The sequence below is a fragment of the Kogia breviceps genome, chromosome 2 (assembly GCF_026419965.1).
Source record: "Kogia breviceps isolate mKogBre1 chromosome 2, mKogBre1 haplotype 1, whole genome shotgun sequence".
Classification (NCBI taxonomy): domain Eukaryota; kingdom Metazoa; phylum Chordata; class Mammalia; order Artiodactyla; family Physeteridae; genus Kogia; species Kogia breviceps.
In genome coordinates, this window is record NC_081311.1 from 164,878,805 (window position 1) to 164,901,594 (window position 22,790).

Below are 22,790 nucleotides of genomic sequence, written 5' to 3' on the forward strand. Positions count from 1 at the left end.
CTCGAAGAGAAATAATCAGTTGAACAAATCGGTAGCTATCAGAATGCAGACTGTAGCACATCCTGTTTTTCTAACTCCTCTAATTTACTAGTAAAGCAACTCAAATTGCATGGAGGAAAGGAGGATATTGCTTGCTTTTAAGGCTGCTTAAATTGTGTTAGGGCCCCATTAGAACACTGGAGGACAGTCTTCAGTACACCAGATTCTAGCATTTTGAAAAAGTCTTGTATGGAGAGCAGGTGGGGCAGGAAGGGGAGAGGGGAGGCAGAGGGCAAGAGGGAAAGAGAGAGAGTCTGTGCTTCGTTCTATTACCTGAAGAGACTCAGCTGTAAAATAATTTTAGTGTAATTTTTTTGGTGCTCCCTGAATACCAAGTACCCACTCTGTGCCTGGCCACTCCCACTTTCTCTTTCTGGTGTTGGTGTTGAAGCTCAATTGGCAGCTGAGTGGTTTCTTCTGGTCTGCTGAGGTCAGCCTCTAATCATCAGAAGTGATAGGTGATGACATTCCCTTGTTAACCTCCAACAGAGCTGCGTCCACACACACTGCACTGTTCCAGTTCTAAACAGTGGCTAGTAGAAACGGTCCTTTGTTAAAGAAGCTTGCTCTCAGCTCTGGATGACCTTCCTGATTCACACCCACAAGAGGCCTTTTTGTGACCCTGCATATGCCAATGTCTGTTTCAGACAGACAGCTCCACAGGCCGGGAAGTTGAATCTCTTCAGTGCTGTGTGTGAAGGGGCTACCTGGATTCTGAAATTTAACTAGGTTAGATCTAATAGGATGCATTATAGGTTTGAGGTAGCATGCTGTTCCTGATCTCCATGTCCCATTCCCTCAAAGTGAAGCCATCAGAGAGAAAAAAACAGAGGAAAAGAGGCCTTGCATTAGTCTGATGAAGTTGTGCCCCATGCAGTGAAATTTCAGGAGCTGCAAAAAGGGTCTCTTTAGGGCTTCCCTGGTGGTGCAGTGGTTGAGAATCTGCCTGCCAGTGCAGGGGACATGGGTTTGATCCCTGGTCTGGGAAGATCCCACAAGCTGCAGTACAACTAAGCCTGTGCGCCACAACTACTGAGCCTGTGCTCTAGAGCCCGTGAGCCACAACTACTGAGCCCACATGCCTAGAGCCCGTGCTCTGCAATGAGAAACCTGCGCACTGCAACGAAGAGTAGACCCCGCTCGCCACTACTAGAGAAAGCCCGCGTGCAGCAACGAAGACCCAACACAGACAAAAATAAATAAATAAAATAAATAAATTTATTTTTTAAAAAAAGGGTCCCTTTGCCCCTGTCCCCCCTCCCCTCCCAAAAAGTATACTGAGGGCTGGTTCCTTTAATTCTGTAATTAATCACGTGTTTAGTAACACTTGGATCAAGGATGGTCTTATGTTAAAGTATAAATATCTCAAGGGTGTTACTCTTTTCAATCATAGTCTTTATGGTGAATAAGTTGCTGAGCTCAGATATTGATAAGGCAAATGGAGCAGAAAGTCTCATTTGGGTGGGAGTGGTGGAGAGTGATTCTAAGGGACACAGGAAATGAAAACTGAAGTCAATGGAAGAGAAACTGTACTTGTTTATCCAGTTTTCCCTGGGAGTTTCCTTGAGAAGAGTTGAGCAGGATGTGTGTGAATTATATGAGTGTGTGTGTGTGTGTCTGCACGTGTGTGAGACGTGTATATATTAAAGGGTATTGTGGAAGGTTGGGCTAGGAAATGACAGCTGGGAAGAGTCAGACATCTAATGTACTCTTTTTAACTAACATACATCTTCTTAGAATGATGCTAGGTTCCCTGGAGATTTTACCATCATGAGTGCTGAGTCTGTGAGCAGTGTGTGAGCGGTGTGTGTGTGTGTGTGTGTGTGTGTGTGTGTGTGTGTGTGTGAGAGAGAGGTATGTGAGCAGTGTGTGTGAACGGTGTGTGTGTGTGAGTGGCGTGTGTGTGTGAGTGGTGTGTGAGCAGTGTGTGTGTGTGTGTGTGTGTGAGCACGGTGTGTGTTTGTGTGTGTGAGCGGTGTGTGTAGGGAGGCAGGCAGTACCCAGTGATGCTTTCACGGATGTCCAGCACACCACTTTTGTAAAAACACCATTTGTCTTTGCTTGATCTCTAGCTTGCTACATAGCAATGTATTTACTGCCCATTCAAACCACTTCCTCCTGTTAGGTGGCCTCCTGTTTCTGTGGTAACATAGAAAATCAGGAGTGCGGATGATACTGCATCGGGAAAGCTTTTATTCCCACTTGGTTTAAACCTGAGCAAGAAGTTGGCTGTAGAGCACCTCCACAGACAGCTGATCCAGTGACTTAAAATGAACCTGCACCTATATCCCAACCCTCCACTATTAAAATATGCTCATTCACCCAATCCAAAGTGTACAACTCCTTCACTTCTATTCCCTCACCCTCTGACAACCTTTATCAAACAGCTGACACACTCAAAAGGCTAATTGAAGAAGAGTTTACGAAGGTGTGGTGGGAAGGGAACCAACAAATGATGGTGAATCACTCCGGGACTAGCCACAGAAGGAAAGATTGCCACCCTTCAGCCTAAAAGGGCCAGAGGGGAGAGAGTGTGTTCTTGGAACTCTGGGTGAGAGGCCTCCCAACAGGGCTTGTGGTTATGGGTAGAAGAAACTCAAGCACTTCAAGACCTTGGCCTGTCTGGGAGAGAGAAGGGGAGGAATCGACATCCTGCTCTTTCTCTCTTCAGCTGGTCTCTTCATTGGCAGAACCCCAAGAGCAGCATGAGGTTGAGGGCCCGTAGAGGTGGGCTCCCTGGGGCACAGAGCAGGGCAGAGGAAGATGAAGAATGGTTTTTGGGAGAGAAGAATAGGAAATAGTACCATCTCAGTTTCCCTGTCTATAAAATGAAGATACAGACTGCCAGGATTATATATAATGATCTATTTAAGCACTTATTATGCACCCGCAGCATAATAAGTACCCTGTAAATGTAGGCTAGTAGTAGTAATAGTAAGCGTAGGATATTTTTACTACATTTGAGCTGTACCATCCCTAACTGGCTCTACCCGTACCTTAATAATTAACTTCCATTTCATATCCCAACATTATTATGGAATAGACTTAAGTAAGAACTGTTTGTTTTGTCACAGTCATACCTGTAGTTGTGAATATATAACTACATGCCTCCTTTATTGATGGAAATGTGCAGAGTTGTAATTTACTTAATATTTCAACTGTACGGAATTCTGTAGATTAGACGCATAGGGCATTGCAGCCCTAATGGATATCCATAGGAAGACATACTCAGTCTGTTCTTTTCTTAATTTATACCACAATGCAGATTTTGGAAAGGAGGAGATGGGCCATGAACTTCCAGTTTAATGGATAGATATGGCTATGAAAGTTATATAGAACCCACTTTCCCTTTTTTTCTCCCCTACATCCTATCTTTGCGTGAGAGTGTATGTATGTGTCTATCCACAGAGTGTGTGAGTTTGAGAAAGAAAACAGAGATATAGATGCCTAAGGTAGTGCAGTTACAAATAGCTAGAAGGTGAATTGTTAATTATATATTTTTTGGAGCAAATTATTACATGTCCAAATTGACATTTGCACTGTTAAATTACCCAAAGTGTTATCTCCAATAACCTTTGACCTCGCAGAGTTGATGATAATTTCATGCAGAGAGTAGACTCTTTTTTGTGCATCCATAGTGTATCTTAGATTATCTGTAAGAAAGGTGACGCCAGAATGGTTAAGGGGTGTGGTTTCAGTTTCGTCCCTGTTCAGTAGATTATAATTGCCATGTTTTTCACCCCATAGATAGTTAGTACAGAGATGTCTGCTTAATTTGAAGTTTTTGAAGGAAAAACTGAGATTCAGTTTAACATTAGAGATAGTCCCTTCTCTCCTAGGGCAATTTAGTGAGCTCAGAGTTGACAATGTAATGCTCTAGTAGCATTATGCACTTGTCAAAATTACTTTGACAGTTAATATTCATTTGCGGGGTCTTCTGTGTGGTCAGGGAGGCCTAATATAATACACATTGAAGGGATCAGAGAAGTCATATGGTTTAAGCCCTCATTTTATGAATGGGGAGACTGATGTCCACAGGGGCTAAGTGAATTATTCAGATCACAATGCTGGTGAGCTAGAGAACAACTAGAAATCACTTTACTTACTTTCAATTTTTATTTTGGAGACTTTTGTTGAAAAGAATCTTTCGAATTTTCTTTTAAGCCTTCTTTTATGAAGACTGTGTCCTAATTTGCTTATTTAATCAAAGATATTTATTAATCTTCTATTATGTGCCTGTATGCCAGGCACGATGTTATACAAATGTAAAAGCAAAAACTGAGAGCTGTATACATCCTCTCATTTATTTAATGGTAGGAGAACCCTGTAATAAAGAAGCCTCTAACACCAACAAGGAGTGATTGAGATCAGACTCTACAGGCATGGTGACTGGTATATGAGTCTGAGTCAATTTTGCTCTCTAAAGACTATTGGACCGAGAGTTAGAAGACTAGGGTAATGATAATTTAGCTAGTAAGCCAATTATTAACTTAGTTAAGCTAATTAACTTTTCAGAGCCTTAAGTCTTCTATAGACTCAGCAAACTTTGTTAGTAAAAACTTGGGCTTTGAAGGCAGAAAGGCATGGTGGCTTTTCTGTTTCCTAGCTATGTAACCAACTCACAGAGGAATAATAGCTCTTATATAGGGTTGTTTAGAGGATAAAATGAGGTAACCTGCATTAAAGTATGCGATGTTTATTCCCTTCCTACTGCATCTATAAGTTGGGGATAATACTGCACAACCTGTCTACTACACAGGATTGTGATTGCCATGGAGACGATGGATGGGAAAGGGCACTGTAAACAATGAAACATTACACTTATAGAGGGATTTTTTAAAAATCCCTCTAGTTATTTTAATATGTTTTCTATTGAAGTTTAACATATACAGAAAAGCACACACATCATTAGGGTACAACGCCATGAATTTTCACAAAGTAAATATACTCATGTAACCGGAACCCATATCATAAAATGGAGCATCCTAGAAGGCCCTGTGGCACCCTTTCCCAGTCATTCCCTCACCACAAAGATGATTATCCTGACGTCTAACACCGTAGATTAGTTTTTCCTATTCTGGAAATTTTTATAAATGGAATCATACAAAATGATCTCTTTCATTTCTGGCTTCTTTAGCTCCCATTATATTTGAGAGGTTGATCCATTTGTTCCATGCAGTTGTAGTTCATTCATTCTCATGGCTTTAGAGTATTCTGTTGTATGAATATACCACAATTTATATATTCATTCTTTAGATGATGGACATGTGAGTTGTTTCTAATTTTTAATAACTTATATGAATAGTCCTGCAATGATCATTCTTATACATGTCTTGAGAACATACATGTGCATTTTTGTTGTACATGTATCTTGGAGTGAAATTGCTGGATGACAAGGTGTACATATATTTGATTTTAATAGATACAGACAAATCATTTTCCAAAGTAATTGTACCAATTCACACTTCCACAAATAGAATATTTTTTAACATCAGTAAAATTCTGTTAAGTTCATAGTAGGATTTTATAGAAATACACTTTGGATCATGTGAAAAATGAGGATGTGGTTTTCTCTGTTGTTGACACCCTATTTTAGTTTTGCTCTTAAATTGCACGGAATAGAACTTCATTTCTATTATCTTAGCTTGTGGGAAGGGGTTTGCTATTGTAAAGATTCATTTGCACTTGAAATTAGAAAAAGCTGAACTGTGTAGTTTTAGAAAGGCCATAAAAATTCAGTCTCCAGGCTGTGGGATCTTGAGTGTCCTGCTGTTTAGGCTTGCTTCTTCCTGTAAGATATGCTGGTATCCTGAGGCGCAGTCCATCCTCCCTGGGCCCATGTTCAGCAGGCAGTTACCACAAGTACTGCTGTGAGCCAGCATCCATTCTGAGTGTTCCAGTTGGTTTCTCCCTTGCCATGTGCTTTGTTAAACATTTGATTATCACCTCTACTTAACAGGAGCTATTCTTTGCAAGCAATTATCAGGATTTCCAGCCTTCTATCTGAACTATGTACCCTTCCTAACCCAATCAACCTCTGGAAGCTACCTGCTCCAGTCAATTCCTAGGGAAGAGATGCATGTACCAGCCAGCCTTCTAGATTCAGGGGTTGATAGATACCCATTGTTTATGATAGATGCTAGATGAATTACACAGAATCATAAGAAAGTCATATGAAAATTTTAGCTATCATTATTTTGAACTAATAATGAGAATTTTTAAAATAATAAACATCTTAATGCAAACCTCTACTAAGACTTGCCAATTGTTTTTTTATCTTTATAGCTTAAAAAAAGGGGTAGAGCTTGCCATTTTGTGCTAACTTAGACTATGCTGGTTTAACTAGTGTTGAAGTAAGGAATCTATTTATTGTGGGGGTCAAGGAAGACAGGTCTATACAGATTTAAACACTTAATGGTCAAATGAATGTATAATACAGGTGCTTCTATGAAACCCATTCCTGAAACTGTCACATCTTGGAGTTACTTTCTGCAATCTTTTGTTGGTTCAACGGGTTTAGTTGTAATGTGGGAAGCAATAGCCAGAAACTTACGCTCTTGCTTCTAGCTTTTAGATTCTCTCCTCAAGATAGAGTACCTACCTATTTCACCTTATCTGCCTTCTGGCATTAGAGATAATTTCTCCTGGGCACCTTCTTGGCCCAACTTATGCTTAATATTTTAAACTAATGCACTTTGTCATCATCTAGGTGGTTTGCAGAAGAATATGCGGCCTATGCAAATAATTTCTTACTTTGCATTCTTTATACAGGCCTTTACAAGTATTTCCACAGCACTTCTGAACTGGAGGTGGAGCCATTACAAAGTGCTGTGGTTGGACAAAGTTGGGCTTCCTATGAGTCCAGGTTGTTCTTCAAGACCTCTTTCCACCACAGGCACACAACTGAAGATCCTAATTAGAGACTCCATTAAAAAGGACTTGACCTAGTCTGTAACGATTTATACATGTGATGCTTCTCTGAAAGTGAAGGGATTAATATTAGTCAGTGCATACATAGGACCAGAAAATCTTGTTCTAATATTATTAAACTAACAGAGTAATTAAAAATTGGAACTAAAATGTCATTTCACTGCTGTATTCCTATAAATTAAATTAAACTTTACACAATATTTAAGGCTTCAATGTAATATATTTAGCATTCTTTTTAAAGCAAGTCTGGAAGCTAGGCCTATTTCTATAAATGTTCTGCTCAGCAGCTAGCCTTTTGTGGAAACCGTAGATTTTAAACACTTGGTTTATTTAAATTACTCCTCTTTTCACTTTCAAGAAAGTTTGAGAAGCGTTACAAGGAAGTTTAGTGGATTAGTCATTCAATTTAGTGGATCATTCACAATGTACCAATGCCAGGGAACATTTAACTGATTAAAATATTCTGAATGAATTTGTCATTTGAGAGTACTCTTTGAATGAATGTCCTTGTTATACTGAGTGTATTCTACTTATATTATTTAGGCTTGCTTCCAATATTAATTCATAAGAGGCTTTGGCTGACTTATCCATAGAATGTGCGTCCAAGTTAAGTCCATGATGTATCTGGTTATAGAATTTTTCTGGTTCTTGAGAGAAATACAGGGATTTAATGGTCAGTATTGTTTATAAAATCTAGGGTGGTAATGTTTAAAGGTTAAATTTAGTGAGATGGTTAATTTTACAACTATGTTTAGGTAGCAAACCTTAAATAGTGGAAAAGATAGATTCTTTAAAAAATCCATAATATTTAAAACCCAAGTATTTAAGAATATATGAGTCTCAGTCTTAAATACAAAAAATCTTGACGTCCAGCATTGCTTATCAGCATAAGCACCTCCTGCATCCTTTTGTATAAGAGGTTTCTTAAGAGAGAATAGATTTGCCATGTCAGACTGATTATTTGAAATCTAAGTTCTGTTTCCAATTTCAGATTCTTAAAAAGGTCCGGCTTGGCCAGTGAACACAAAAGTGCTTACTACTCAATTAGCAGTTGCTGCAGAACATGAAAGGAAATCATGAGGCCATTAACACATCTAGAGATAGTCCTTTTCTAGCCTGCAGTTCCTAAAATAGCTTAGTGAAAATAAAATATTCAGATAAGGTAGGGTAGGAAGGTGAGTTTTTAAATTATTTTCTTTTTAAGCTTTCCTCCCTTCCCACGCTCCCTCATTTCCACCACTCCTTTATTTCTCTTTCTCCATGTGTGCTAACTTAAAACTTCACATTTAAGATCTTCCTGGTGCTAAGTGATGGGAACAGTGAAATACACACATTATTTTTGCATATGCAATGAGTGAAAAAGAAGGGAAATTATAGCAAATTCACCATTAGATTTCAAAGGTTAAAATGTCCTTCGTGTACCAGCATTTGATGTGACTTTCAGTGGAACACGCCCACTCTGTTGATGGGGAAGGAAAGTTCCACTTCAGGGGCTGAAATGGAGACTATGCTTTATTTTCACCCTGAGAGTCCCTCTAGGCCAGTGCTTGAGAAAGGTCTTTATTTCCTTCATTTGTTTATTTCTTCAGTACAGAATATTTATTGACTGCCCACCTATGTTTGGCACTGACTTCAGTTCTGGGGTCCTCCCCACAAGATTTGAAGTGTTAAGGAAGAGGAAGACGTTAATTAAAGACACACATAAATATCAACTGACACAACGGGATAAAACCCTATGTGATGCCATGAGAGTGTGCAACATGAGAGAGGTGGTCAGGGAAGCCTGAGACTGGTTAATTGGGCAAAGGGGGCAGAGAAGGTGGCTCCGGGCAAATCTCCTGAGGAGGGGGAGGTTAAGGCTGGTGGCCGGGAGAGTGGACTGTCACACAGAGCAATGCCAGAAGATGCAGGGGACTGAAGGCTTCTTTTCAGCCAGGCAGATGATGCACATTTCTTCAACTCAGACTGTCCCTTTTTCTAATAAAAAGATGGGAACATCCACATCTGTACAATACAGCCCATGTGTGTGTAATAGCGACTTAAATACCTACTGAAATAGGAGAGCTGATTAAGGCACTTAGGCCAACAGTTGTAGAATGCTTAACACATTCAGAGATCATTCCTGTGTGTCTGGAGAAGAATATTTTAAACACAGAGAAGAGAGAGTCAGTTTAACAGTTTCTTTCCTTCAAAAGAAGCAACATAAAAGGATGGGGGTTATTTTTTTTTTTTTTTTTTTTTTTTTTTTTTTTTTGCGGTATTAGGGCCTCTCACTGTTGTGGCCTCTCCCGTTGCGGAGCACAGGTTCCGGACGCACAGGCTCAGCGGCCATGGCTCACGGGCTTAGTTGCCCCGCGGCATGTGGGATCTTCCCGGACCGGGGCATGAACCCGTGTCTCCTGCATCGGCAGGCGGATTCTCAACCACTGCGCCACCAGGGAAGCCCGGGGGGGGGGGGTATTAAAAGTAGGAGTGAAATGTTTGATGACAGAAAACATGAGAAAATTACGTTAATGATGTGATTCAGAAGTAAGTTATTAATGTTGAGAGTGATAATGGAATTGATTTTATGAGGAAGGGCTGTTCTTTTTTCCCATTAAATGTCAGTGTGTGTGTATGTGTGTGTGTACATGTGTATGTGCTTTTTATTGTGTGTGTGTGTGCGGTACGCGGGCCTCTCACTGTTGTGGCCTCTCCCGTTGTGGAGCACAGGCTCCGGACGCGCAGGCTCAGCGGCCATGGCTCACGGGCCCAGCCGCTCCGCAGCATGTGGGATCTTCCTGGACCGGGGCATGAACCCATGTCCCCTGCATCGCCAGGCGGACTCTCAACCACTGCGCCACCAGGGAAGCCCGTGTATGTGCATATTTGAGGCCAAATTAAATTTTTGTGAAAGAGGGTAGGGTTGCCGGATTTAGTACATAAAATATAAAATGCCTAAATTTGAATTTCAGGTAAATCAAAGAATAGTTTTTCATATACGTAGGTCCCAAATACTCTACAAGAGGGACATTTTCCTCTAAGAACTTCAGGGCTAAGTTGTCCATTTTCCCATATTTTAAACTATTGCTTATACACTGTTTGTATTTATTTATTCTCAGTTCATTCCTGTCGCATGTATTTTTAGACTCTGAATTTTCTCAACAGTCCGGAACCTCTGGTGAGTGTGCAGGAACATGATGGAGGACCCTTTTCCTGCTGATTTATAGCTGAGGCTCCGCCTCCTTGCTCTGGGCTTCTGTCTCTCCAGTGTTAATATTCCAAGAATGAGACTGGAGCATTTTGCTAACCGTGGTGCCCTTTGGAGCACCGAAACAGAGGGCAGCTTTTGCTACAAAACCCTCTTAGAAAGATTGTTGATCTGCCTTCTAAAAACTGAGTTGTACCCCAGAGCCTCTAACCAGTTTCATAAGGCATCTGCTTCTTCTTCATAAGAAGGTGTTTCAGGTAAGCAGTGGGAACCCTTGTAGCTTTGCAATGCCAAGTAAACAGCTCACTGTGTGTAGATACCATGAAATAGAAATAGATCTATGAAGATAAAGATTAGAAAGTAATCTATACAAATGAAATTTTTTGCTTTAGGTGGGAGAATTTCAAAACGTTTCTCAATATTGATGATGATGTTGATGAATTTAAAAAAATAGAATCATTAGGAGACATGAACGAAGCTATGATATAAATAATGGACTGTTTTTCTAAAGAGGAAAGTAGAAATTTAAAAACTGGGATTACTATGAAGATTGATGTCAGATGAAACACTGTCTATAAGAATGTTTTGTAAACCATGAAGTATTCATACCCCTGCAATTTAAAGGCAACACATCATTAGAATCAATACATTCCCTAAAATGAGTAAAATTTTGTGCTTTAAATATTAAGACATTTTGAATGAAAATTGTAGACCATCAAAGCCAGCAGATGGCATTGAAGATCAGCTGGGCTCTTATCTCACTGATGTGGCTTAGGAAAGGGCAATGATTTGTCTTAGGGTCATCTGGCTGATTAGAACCTGGTGGAGAATCCAGATATCAAGATGAACTCTCTAGTGCTCTTCCTATTTCATTTAGCTATGTCAGTTTTGAAATTTCCACTATGGGGCTCAAATCTGTGTTGCTGAAACTTTCGTAGAAGGAACGGGTTATTTGGCATATTTCACACATAGCACAGATTATAGTCCAAAGGGGTTTCATGGTGTATTAGTTTCCTGAGGCTGCTATAACAAATTATCACAAACTTGGTGACTTAAAACAACAAAAATTTATTTTTTCAAAGCTCTGGAAGCCAGAAGTCTGAAATAAAGTCTCAGCAGGGCTATACTCCCTCCAGAATCTCTAGGGGAGAATCTGTTCCTTGCCTCTTCCAGCTTCTGATGGCTGCTGGCATACCTTGACTTGTGGCTGCATCACTCCAGTCTCTGCCTCTGTCTTCACATTGCCTTTTCCTCTGTGGTCTGTGTATCTTATCCCTTCTGCCTTTCTCTTGTAAGGATACATGTGATGGCATTTAGTACCCACCAGGATAATCCAGAATAATCTCCTCATGTCACAATCGTCAATTTATTCACTTCTGCAAAAATTACCATATAAGGTAATATTCATAGGTTCTAGGGGACTGGTATCTTTGGGGGTCACCATTCAGCCCACTACACACAGTAAGGAAATAAAATTCCTTAGGAACCTAGAAATTGAACCAAAAATTGTCCTGTCTCCCTCATTTGTCTGTATTCTCTTCTGATAACTAGCTGTTAATTATATTATAAAGTGGTTTTGGAGGTCAAGAACCCATACAGAAGAGCAGAAATTACCACTCTCAACAGAGACAACTAATATATATGTGTGTGATTCAGTACATGTATTAAAAATTACATGCGTTGTCCCAGCAAAAGAGCCCATTGATGTGAAGTTTCACTGAAATGGTGCAAAGAAAAGATGTTAATTAAGTATCACTATTTGTATCAGTGGAATGTTAGCCCTCTCTTTATGAGTCAGTTATGCTGATTTCATCAAAACCTTAAAAACATACGTTTAGCACCTGGCTGTACTAAAGATTTCTATAACCGTTTTCATCAGGAAGTTGTTTAAAGTTCCAATTCCACTCCTCATTCTCCACAACCATTGATACGTCCTAATTTATTTATAATTTACACCCTGACTGCCTCCAAAAAATATAAAGTGGCTTATAAAAAAAGGTATATGCAACTAGAAATAAAATTTCAAACAATTATTGAGGGAGACAAAACCAAACATGCCTCCCAAACCTAGGCTAATATATTCATTGAGAATGAGTACTAATACTTATTTCTAAGCTCCCTGGCAGCCAAGGCAAAAGGGGTCTCCAAGAGCAAAATATAATGCTCATTATTTCAGTGTTTACTTTTACTGCTTCCCCCCTTCCCAAGCTGAGATTGTTATAGAAATATTAGTCATCAGGTCCAGTTTTAGTTATTAACTCCAGAAGCAAATTTAAATTTTGATTTTCAATCACAACTCTTCCCAATTTTTATATGCTCTATTACATTTGCTTGAATAATTCTTTGGGCCTGGTTTTGGATTTTATACAGTGATATTGAAAATCAATCTGTGAGGTTAAGTGCTATGACTAGACAAGACGTCATCATCCTTTATCTGCGGGCATTTTATGAAGACGGGTGCTTTTCCCTCAAGGTCATTTTTCGTTTCCAGCTGAATCCCATTAATTGATTCAAGGTACCTTTTGAATAAATCTTCCCTGGAGACTCTAACCATTCTGTGTACCATGCTTATAACTATTACACTGGGAGGTGGTTTGCTGTTTTAGTCAACCACAGCTTAACTGAAAATCTTTTGACTTTCACTAAGAAAATCTGAGGGCTTCCCTGGTGGCGCAGTGGTTGAGAATCCGCCTGCCGATGCAGGAGACACGGGTTCGTGCCCTGGTCCGGGAAGATCCCACATGCCGTGGAGCAACTGGGCCCGTGAGCCATGGCTGCTAGGCCTGTGCGTCCAGAGCCTGTGCTCCGCAACGGGAGAGGCCACAACAGTGAGAGGCCCGCATACCGCAAAAAAAAAAAAAAAAAAAAAAAGAAAATCTGAGAAAGCATTCCATAGATAGTCAGAACTGAAGGCAAATATGGGCAGTGATTAGACCAATTATAGATAAATGGTTAAGGAAGCTGTGAGGATATGTGTCAGATGAATCATTATCAGACACCAGTAAACCAGCACAATTGGGGATTTAGACAACTTTGTGGGCTTAATGCATCATTTTATATAGCTAAACCAAATTAAAACGATATTTTGTGTGAACGTTAAACTTTTCTTTCTTGAAGGCTGAATACTGTAGGGGATTTGGCATAATAGAATTACTAGTTTTCAGCCCAAGTAGTTCACACCTCTTTTGAGATCTGAAAGTAATTTGTGGCCAGTTGAGCATGTGCAGCTGTGAAGCAGTGAACTCTGCTTTCTTCGTGGCCACAGTTTTTGCCCCTAATTCCTCTGGCCTGTTTCACCCTGTGTATTATTGCTTCCAGGCTGAACCACGAAAAAGAATGTTGAGAACTGGTGTGCTACCTATGAGGACATGCTGTGGTTTAGAGATTCTCTGGCTATTTTAGGTAGAAGAGTCTGGATTAGAAAGAAAAGTGACATGTGTTTCAAAGGAATGGAAATTCTTAGGCTTTAACTATAGTTTATTAATTAAGAGCATAACTCTGGCTCAAGTGTCAGACTGCTTGAGTTCAAATTCAGATTTTGCTCCATTTACCATCTGTGTGACCTTCGTCAAGTTATTTTTCCAATCATGTCTCCTCATCCAAAAAATGGACACAATGATAGGACCACAAGTTAGTGGATTCTGATTAGAATTAAATGTACTAATGTGTGTAAAGCAGTGATTAGCACAATGCCTGGCACATGATAAGCTCTCAAAGGCATTAGCTCTTTTTAAAAATTTTTGTTGTTGATGTTATCTTCATTATTATTACGTGGGAAAGTTTGTGCTGAATAATAAATGATACTGGACTTTTTTTTTTTTTAGAGCGAATATGTGATAGCATCTGTAATGAGTGCATAAACAATTCTTGCATTTCCCCAAGTGCCTCATTTATTTTAAATGAAAGATTCATGAATCAGTTCAAATGTACAAGTAGATTAGCCTTTGCAAATAATCCATTTAATACCGGCTACAATATGTGGCAATTGTTTTAAAGTCCTTGATCTCTGGGAGATGTGCAGAGGACATCTGTCTGTGTAAATTGCCTTCTTTTTTATTTCATCAACTCTGAAAACGTAGGTTGATTGCAGGAATTTTTTTCCCCCAAAGATTTTTGAACCTTATGCAGTTTTGTATAGCTGTAGCCAGTGAAGTTATCCTTATTACTTTCTCTGGCAAAGTCACTGAGTCATTTTGTCTTATTGTTTCGGAATTTATTGTCTGCTTTACCCTTGGCACTTACATGTTCAGAGGCTCAGAAGAAAATAAAATGAAGGAATTCTTTGATTTCCACCCCACTAGAAACAGGGTGGCCAAAAAAAAAAAAAGTGGCAAGATATATATCATGTTTTCCTTTTATTTCATTAAATCTGAAATTTTGGGAAGATTATGGCTACCTGTTGGGCATCTTGCTGTTCTTACCTCTCTATCTATCTACTTATCTCATCTATATCATTAGTTTTAGGGGCACAAAAGAGTTTAGCAGGATTACAAAAGCAGAGTAAAGTGTCATTGGAAGATATATTTACAGGAGTGGGAAATGGTAACTACTTAGCAAAAGAAATACAAAACATTATTTCATGAAGTATAATTTTTCACAAATTCTTCACGATTTAAATAATCACTTGAAAAATCAGAAAGCAAAATTTATTTGGCCTAAATCTAGTTGGTTTGTAGAAAATCTTGTTTGTTATGGCGAGCAATTAATTAAGAACTGTTAAGAAATCACTAAGTAAGAGATATAGTGACTGTTTCTTGGTATGGAAATGGTTAATTTCTTCAACAAATATTTACTGAGTGGGTTAGATACTGTTTTAAACACTGGTAATACAAATGGCGAATAAAATGATCTACAGTCCAATGGGGGAGACTGACAGTTCCAAGTTAACAAATAAAAATATAATCACATGTGTAACACAGGTAGTGTAAGACAATGAGGGGTGGTCACTGTGATGATGGTGGTGGTGCTAGTAGTAACCTACCTTAACTAGTGTGCTCAGAGTATTGTGCTAGACAAACGAAGTCATTGCAGCAAAATTTTGAGTGTAATTTGTGGCCAGTTGAGCATGTGCAGCCTTATACGACTATCTCTCTGAAGGTAAACTTATCTTACAACTTTACCTGACAAGATCTTTTCAAAATTACAATGGGGGGCTTCCCTGGTGGCGCAGTGGGTGAGAGTCCGCCTGCCCATGCAGGGGGCACGGGTTCGTGCCCTGGTCCGGGAAGATCCCACATGCCGCGGAGCGGCTGGGCCCGTGAGCCATGGCCGCTGAGGCTGCACGTCCGGAGACTGTGCTCCGCAATGGGAGAGGCCACGGCAGTGAGAGGCCCGTGTACCGCAAAAAAAAAAAAAAAAAAAAAAAAAAAAAAAAAAAAAAAAAAAAAAAATTACAATGGATTTTATCTGTTGGAAAACATTTAGGTGAAATGTACAATGAGCCTGAGATGTGGATTAAAAACAATTTTTTTTTTTTTAACTTTCAAAATTGCTACTCTGGCCTGTATAAATACCTTGTAAAATAGTGACATGAATGCCTCGCTCAGTGGGCAGGCAGGAAGGGACGGATGAATGGTTCCAGTTGGTAGCAGCACCTTTGAGGTTCTGGCTGATCAATAGAGTCTTTCACTTTTAGGATTAAGGTGGGAACAGCTAATTAACAGGAGAGCACGCTGGAAAAAGAGTAAAAGATCTATACGTTAATGTTACTTGTGTTGTTCACAAAAAGCAAACGGCTTTCTGTGAGAAAACTGTTTTCCCCTAACTTGAAAGCATTAAGAATTTGTTCGCCCTTGAGCTTTCTTTGATATGCCTCCCTTCAAGTCCCATATGGCTCTCTCCCTTCTAAGAAAGCCTTTAGAAACTGATGTTCTGTGCCTCTGTGTAAGCACCAGAGGCTGTGGTCTAGTGGAAATGGTTTGGGGTCAAAAGTAGTGCTAAATTCAAATCCTGGCTGTGACTCTCTTCTGCTGTGTGATTGGAACAAGTTATTTAACTTCCTTGATTGACAGCCTCCTCGACTCTAAAATGGGAGGTATAAAACCTCCCTTCTAGGGTTGTGTGAGGATTAGTGAGATGGTCACAGGGAAAGCGCCTTGTACAGTGTCAGGCACTTGGTTCTGCTTAATACTGAAGGCTCAACTCTGAAAGCATTTGAGGTTACAAAACTCAGTGTCAGGTTATTTTCATGTCGTTTCATCTGTGAGCCTCATTTCCCCCACAATGTGGTGAGACTCTTGAGGGCAGGAAACAAATTTCATGCTTCTTTTCTGCCTTCCATTGCAGAGTCCTCAGAGCCAAGTCAGCACTTAATAAATGTTTATATTTCCACTTCTGGTCTGTGTTTTGAAAAGTTTCTTAAAATTAGGGCCCGTGAGGGACACGGAGTGTGGTGCTTTTCACACCATGCTTCCACGGATTTTGGTGGGGGATGATGATGGCGGAAAGAAGGTGGCGCCATATGAAACTGACTCTCAAAATCATGATGGTGAGTAGGGAAATAAAGTGTGCCATATTGCTTGATAATCTCTATGCATAGCCAAAATTGCATAATGTATTATGAGAAAACCATAATGTAATGTGTGATGCCCATTTAGCCTGCTCCAAAACACAATGGGAATTCACCTTGATAAAGAACAATAGTCATGGGGCCAAGACCTTGGATTCTCGCCAATTCTAAACATCTGCTTCCTCCTGAGACAGTCTGGAGTTATGAGATTCAGCCTTAGAACTGAGCTTGGGAGCAGAGGGCCTGGTTTAAATTAAATCTGAGGAGACCTAGGTTGGCTGACCATGTAGGATGGTAATGCCCTTGTCCCACTAAATCTGCAGAGGTTATATTCTGTCCTACAGTGGAATATTTCCAGAATTTCTGTCAGCACTGCAGTTACCTACCACAATAAAGGAATCTAGGAAAAATCTTCCACATAGCAGGCCCTCAAGTCTTATAATGAAAGGAGAGAAGAAAAGAGATGTTCTCTTTTTATATCTCTATATTCTAATACAATATAAAGATTTGGACAGACCCATGTAGTATGTTATAATGATATTTGGCTTGTTGATTTCTCAGCTCTAAGGAAGTCTTTGCTTCTGGCAATAGGGACAGATAATAGTGTTCTTCTCTTTAATGCTTTAGGAATAACATAGTTGTCCAAAATTTTAAACTTTATTCTTCAAAGTTACAACCTGAAACAGATTTTTAAAGTAATTTTATATGTATTCCCTGAGCAATACTGGTCAAATATTCATTCATTCATCAGTAACTATTTAAGTGCATACTGTATACTGTTCCAGGTTGTGTGGGAGTTTCAAAGATAAATGAGGTTCTACCTTTGCCACTTAAGACATTACAATTATTTGTTATACAGACACCATAATTTCATAACTTGAAGCAATTACTACAATGAATGGTAAACGTTTTTACAATAATATCTCCTTTATGTGACATCATGAGAAATTCTGAATAGATGAATTTCCCTAATTAGCTTAATTGCATTATTCCTAGAAACTAACATAAAATGATAGTACCATAAAAAGCAGGACTACTGAATACAGTTTTCAGGATTTCTTTATGGTTCTTTTGATTTCCCATTGGGGTGTTAGACAATATTTGGTATTTTAAATTCAACTTCATATACATTTAGTTTCATTTACTTAAGTTTGTTTTTATTTTTAGGGATTGCCTTACTTTTTTCCTTTTGATTTAACTTTGTTTTTTAATGATCTAAAACGAGTACATAATTCTGAAATCAAAACTATAAAATATGGGGCTTCCCTGGTGGCGCAGTGGTTAAGAATACACCTGCCAATGCAGAGGACATGTGTTCGAGCCCTGGTCCAGGAAGATCCCACATGCCGCAGAGCAGCTGAGCCCGTGTGCCACAACTATTGAGCCTGTGCTCTAGAGCCCATGAGCCACAACTACTGAGCCCGTGTGCCACAACTACTGAAGCCCACATGCTGAGAGCCTGTGTTCCACAACAAGAGAAGCCACCACAGTGAGAAGCCCACACACTGCAAGGAAGAGTAGCTCTTGCTTGCTGCAACTAGAGAAAGCCTGCGCACAGCAACGAAGACCCAAAAATAAAATAATTTTATATTAAAAAAACTATAAAATAAGGTACATTTGGAGCAATCATTCCTGTTCACTCTCTACCCATATTTAAAAAACTAATTTTTAAAATTAATTTTTAGTCTATCATTTGTTTTTTTATTTTTTTCTTTTTGAAAATATAAACAAATATATACATATACAAATAAAAGGCAAATATATGAATATATATACATATATCTATTCATAAATCCTTTCCCATTCTTACACAAATATGGTATAATAGATACACTCTTTTCGACCTTGCTTTTTCCACCTAACAATAGAACCTGAAGATCACTCTGTTTCTCGTCATAGCAGCACAGTGCCATATTACATGGCTACACAATATTTTATTCATTAGGTTGCCTATTGAAAGACATATGGCTTGTCGTATCAGACTTTGAATAATGTTTCCCAAGTGGGAAAGGAAATGGGCTGATCTGAATGTGTATCTCGGTGGTGGTTATGTTTCATTGCAGACTAATATTTAATATAAATCAGTGTGTGTGTGTGTGTGTGTGTGTGTGTGTATGTGAGTTTGAGTATCATCTTTTTCAGTTATGGCACAACCCTGAGGAAAACACTGGAGTCCTAGACTTTTGCACCCAGTGCAAGTAAAACTGCCAAGACACACTCCCTCTCGAAGGATGTATCATGGATGGTCTGGGAAAACTCCTATGTAAATGTTAAGAACCCAGTAAAAGGAGGGTTTGAGGGGTGCTAATTATCACTTAGGACTTTTCTGAAAATCTGAAAAATGTTAGATTGTGAATTTTCAAAGTAGTGTTTAATAACCTGCTTAGATGACTGATTTTGGAGCCATTGGACCAAAACTTTTGCTCAGATTGAAAATAAGGTAAGATTGATCATATTTGTGATGGGGTCATTTGTTGTCTGTTTATAGGCTTGCTTTTCAAGGCTGGTGTTAGAGTCTTGTAAAAAAAAATTCCTGGGCACTGTGTCTGAGATCTTGGTAGAGGTGATCATGTGGGTGGTGGTGTATTTACCAGTTTCATGGACTCATGCAGTATTTGCCACAGTGTCCTCTTGGGAGCAAAGTGTATGCCTGGGAATGGAGTTCCAGGATCAAATCAATTTGAAAAATTTTGACTTAGACAAGTTTCTTTACAGTAAGGTTTCTTAGAGCCTTTAATAACTAATATACCCATAACTTCTCAGGACAGGGATGTAAAATGCTACTTTTCACAGACTTGTTTCTTTATGCAGCCTATTTTTTCGTGGAGCACATTTTAGAAAAGTTGGATGTAATGGTTAAGCTTCTTATAGTTATGAATGTGAGAGTGAGTTGGAGGGAGAGAGAGGATGAATTGAACAGGGTACTATCATTCCTGTGTTACAGGGGCTGAGACTGTGGCTCAGGTGTTAGCAACGTGCTTATTCTGGATTGAAGGCAGATCTTCAGACTGTACATAATATGGAAATATTTGAAGGTATAAGAAATCTGGAAAGGGCTTAGTAAAAATATAAGTTGCTACGTCTAATGCAAGATTTTCCTAGCGTCACTAGGACTTTTTATTTTAAGAATAAAAAATTTTCTAGGCCAGGTATAATTTCAGTAGGAATGGGATTAGGATTGTCACTGCATTTCCCCTTTCTGTACAGAATTTTAGATGAATGTATAGATATCAGATGGTGGGTCCTTTGCTTCAGATGCCTTGCAATCAAAACCCTGATAGGAGGATTTATTCTGTTTTCAGTTTAGCAGAAATAAGGAATTATTTTTATCCTTCAAATAGTTACTTTTTTCACTCTATATTTCCCATTTCCTAATTTTTTTCTCCTGACCAGAATAAAACTAGTCATCCTTCATGTGACAGTGGAAGAGAAGCCACAGTCATTTTTTGTACAAAAACCTTCTGTACCTCACATCGGTGTTGAACTTTTTCTGTTCAGGCAGAATGATATTAATTGTCCGCTTTCTCACCAAGTTCCTTAGCTTCTGATGTTCAGAGCTGTTATAAAAGCAAATTTGAAATTTTGTGGAATTATTTTCCTTGATTGAGGTGACAGGGTTTTTGGGTTTTTTTTGTTTGTTTGTTTTTTGGCCGTACCATGCAGCATGTGGAATCTTAGTTCCCTGACCAGGGATTGAACCCGTACCCCCTGCATTGGAAGCACGGAGTCTTAATCACTGGACCACCAGGGAAGTCTAGATGACAGGGTTTTAATGTGGCTTCTAGCTGGCCTATTCATACGAACCGTTCCATCTTGCAACTTCCTTTTTCTTTTCACAGAACACACATTTTAAGTCTATTTAAAGAGATTTCATTACACATGTATAAATGAATCACTTTGCTGTACAGCAGAAATTAACACAACACTGTAAGTCACCTATACTTCAATAAAAATATATATTTAAAAAAGAGATTTCAAACAAACATACAATGATTTGCGAACATTCTGAAATTAGATACAGTTGGATTCAGATGAATTGAATAAATAAATGAACGACAATTCTTAACGTGGTATATTTACAGCATATCACTGAAGGAATGACTAGATTTACTTTGTAATTTACAGCATGGTCATGAATTTTAGCTGATGTTTGAGAACTCTCTGCTGCTGAGACCAAGAGTAATTCATCTTTCTAAAGACTTTCTGTCTTTAGGAAGGTGATAGTTCCTGTCTGGCTTTTCTGATGATTCTTACAACTTAATTATTTTTGGCATGCCCCATTGCTTACTTTATTGTATACGTACAACACTAAAAAGTCGGAATGATTTTTGTCTGTCTTATCAAGCTTAGAAAACATAATAGTTTTAGAGGGTAATTTAAAGATTTTCACAAACACAGGACAATTTTCTACTGGATGGTGTTATTAGAAATCATATTCTTCTTGTAGTGAGGATGAGACTTGCATTCTGTTTGGGATCTAAATTGCTTTGGTGGCAGGCATTTTTGTGTATTGTCATCACTGTGCCTCTGGGGAACCACCAGAGCACAGGAAAAGCAGTATTTTTTTTTTTTTTTTTGTGGTACGCGGGCCTCTCACTGTTGTGGCCTCTCCCGTTGCGGGGCACAGGCTCCGGACGCGCAAGCTCAGCGGCCATGGCTCACGGGCCCAGCCGCTCCGCGGCACGTGGGATCTTCCCGTACCGGGGCACGAACCCGTATCCCCTGCATCGGCAGGCGGATTCTCAACCACTGCGCCACCAGGGAAGGCCCAAAAGCAGTATTTTAGACAACTGATAGAGGGATACACCACGTGGAATGATGGCTACACTTGGCATCACCAAATGGACACCTGAGAGCCCTTTGCCGCGTATAGGCTAGTGGAAACCCTCTGCTGCCAGTGCTGCAGTGGCTGATCATTCTTCCAGCCGCATCCCTTTCCCACTTGCTTTTGTTGAGCTGGAGAGTGGCAAATTCTGCCTGAGGATAGTTCTGTCATTTCACTCTGTCCTTCAAAAGTTTGGTCCCCAGAAGTACTAATAACTAAAAGGTTTTCCACAAATTGCAGGAAGGAGGAAGAAAGAAGTTTAGGAAGCAGAGAAAGTGATCATGGAGTTTTTCATAGCCTTTTTTGTGTGGTTATTGAATGTTTATGTACAAATGCAACATACTACAATCATATGATGATAATAATAGTAGTAGTTATTATTGGGCACTTACAGTGTGCCTGACACAGTGTAACTGCTTTAATTCATTATTGCAGTGGATTTCCTTAACTGTTCCATGAGGTAAGTGCATTGTTACTCTCACTGCAGCTTAGAGAGTTTAGTGGAGCAACTTTGCCAAGTTTACACAGTTAGTGCACCGCAGAGGCAGAATTCTAAACAAAGTATTTTCTTTTTGCGGTACGCGGGCCTCTCACTGCTGTGGCCTCCCCTGTTGCGGAGAACAGGCTCCGGACGCGCAGGCTCAGTGGCCATGGCTCACGGGCCCAGCCGCTCTGCGGCATGTGGGATCTTCCCGGACTGGGGCACGAACCCGTGTCCCGCGCATTGGCAGGAGGATTCTCAACCACTGCGCCACCAGGGAAGCCCAACAAAGTATCTTCTATTCCATTTTTGTTCTGCATTGACCCAGGAGGCAGGGTAGGTATCTGTACAAGAACTAGTGAATGTTGTAACGGAGAACATACACTTCCTGTGTTCATAGGGCACATGGATTTGCCAGATTTCCTTTTTTTGCTTCGTTTTACATTGTATTAAAATTAGTATGCTTAATTAAAACATCATTGTCTTAATAAGGTGCCCCAATATGTTTAAACAAAATCCCATACATCATACCTTAGTTGCTTTAGTCATGTAATGTTAAATAAATATTTTCTGCTTTTTGTGATTGTGTAATTATTAAATTAAAAAAATATAATTTGGTTTTACATGGTGAACCAAGAGAGCGATTTGGGACTTGTCTCATCTCCTGGGTTGGGGTTATCAGAATCTTTTGAGTAAGTGGGTATTTAGTTTAAAACAACATTTTCAGTATTATAATTGATTGTTTTTAAATTATGATATCTACTTTATGTAGAAATATCAGCCAAAAAGGAAGGGGTGACCAATGTTCATTGCAGCA

At 39.4% G+C, this 22,790-nt stretch overlaps 1 protein-coding gene across 3 annotated transcripts in view; it reads left to right on the forward strand.

Moving 5' to 3' along the window:
- PLCL1 (phospholipase C like 1 (inactive)) overlaps positions 1–22,790 on the forward strand; it is a 364,454-nt gene that overhangs the window by 204,286 nt on the left and 137,378 nt on the right. The window contains exon 1 of one of the 3 annotated variants that reach the window (XM_067026504.1): positions 22,268–22,309. The exons of the other annotated variants lie outside the window; for them this stretch is intronic. The gene's annotated coding sequence lies outside the window, so the exon portion shown is untranslated. Of the gene's footprint in view, positions 1–22,267; positions 22,310–22,790 lie in introns of those variants that run through there. 3 annotated transcript variants of the gene reach the window in all.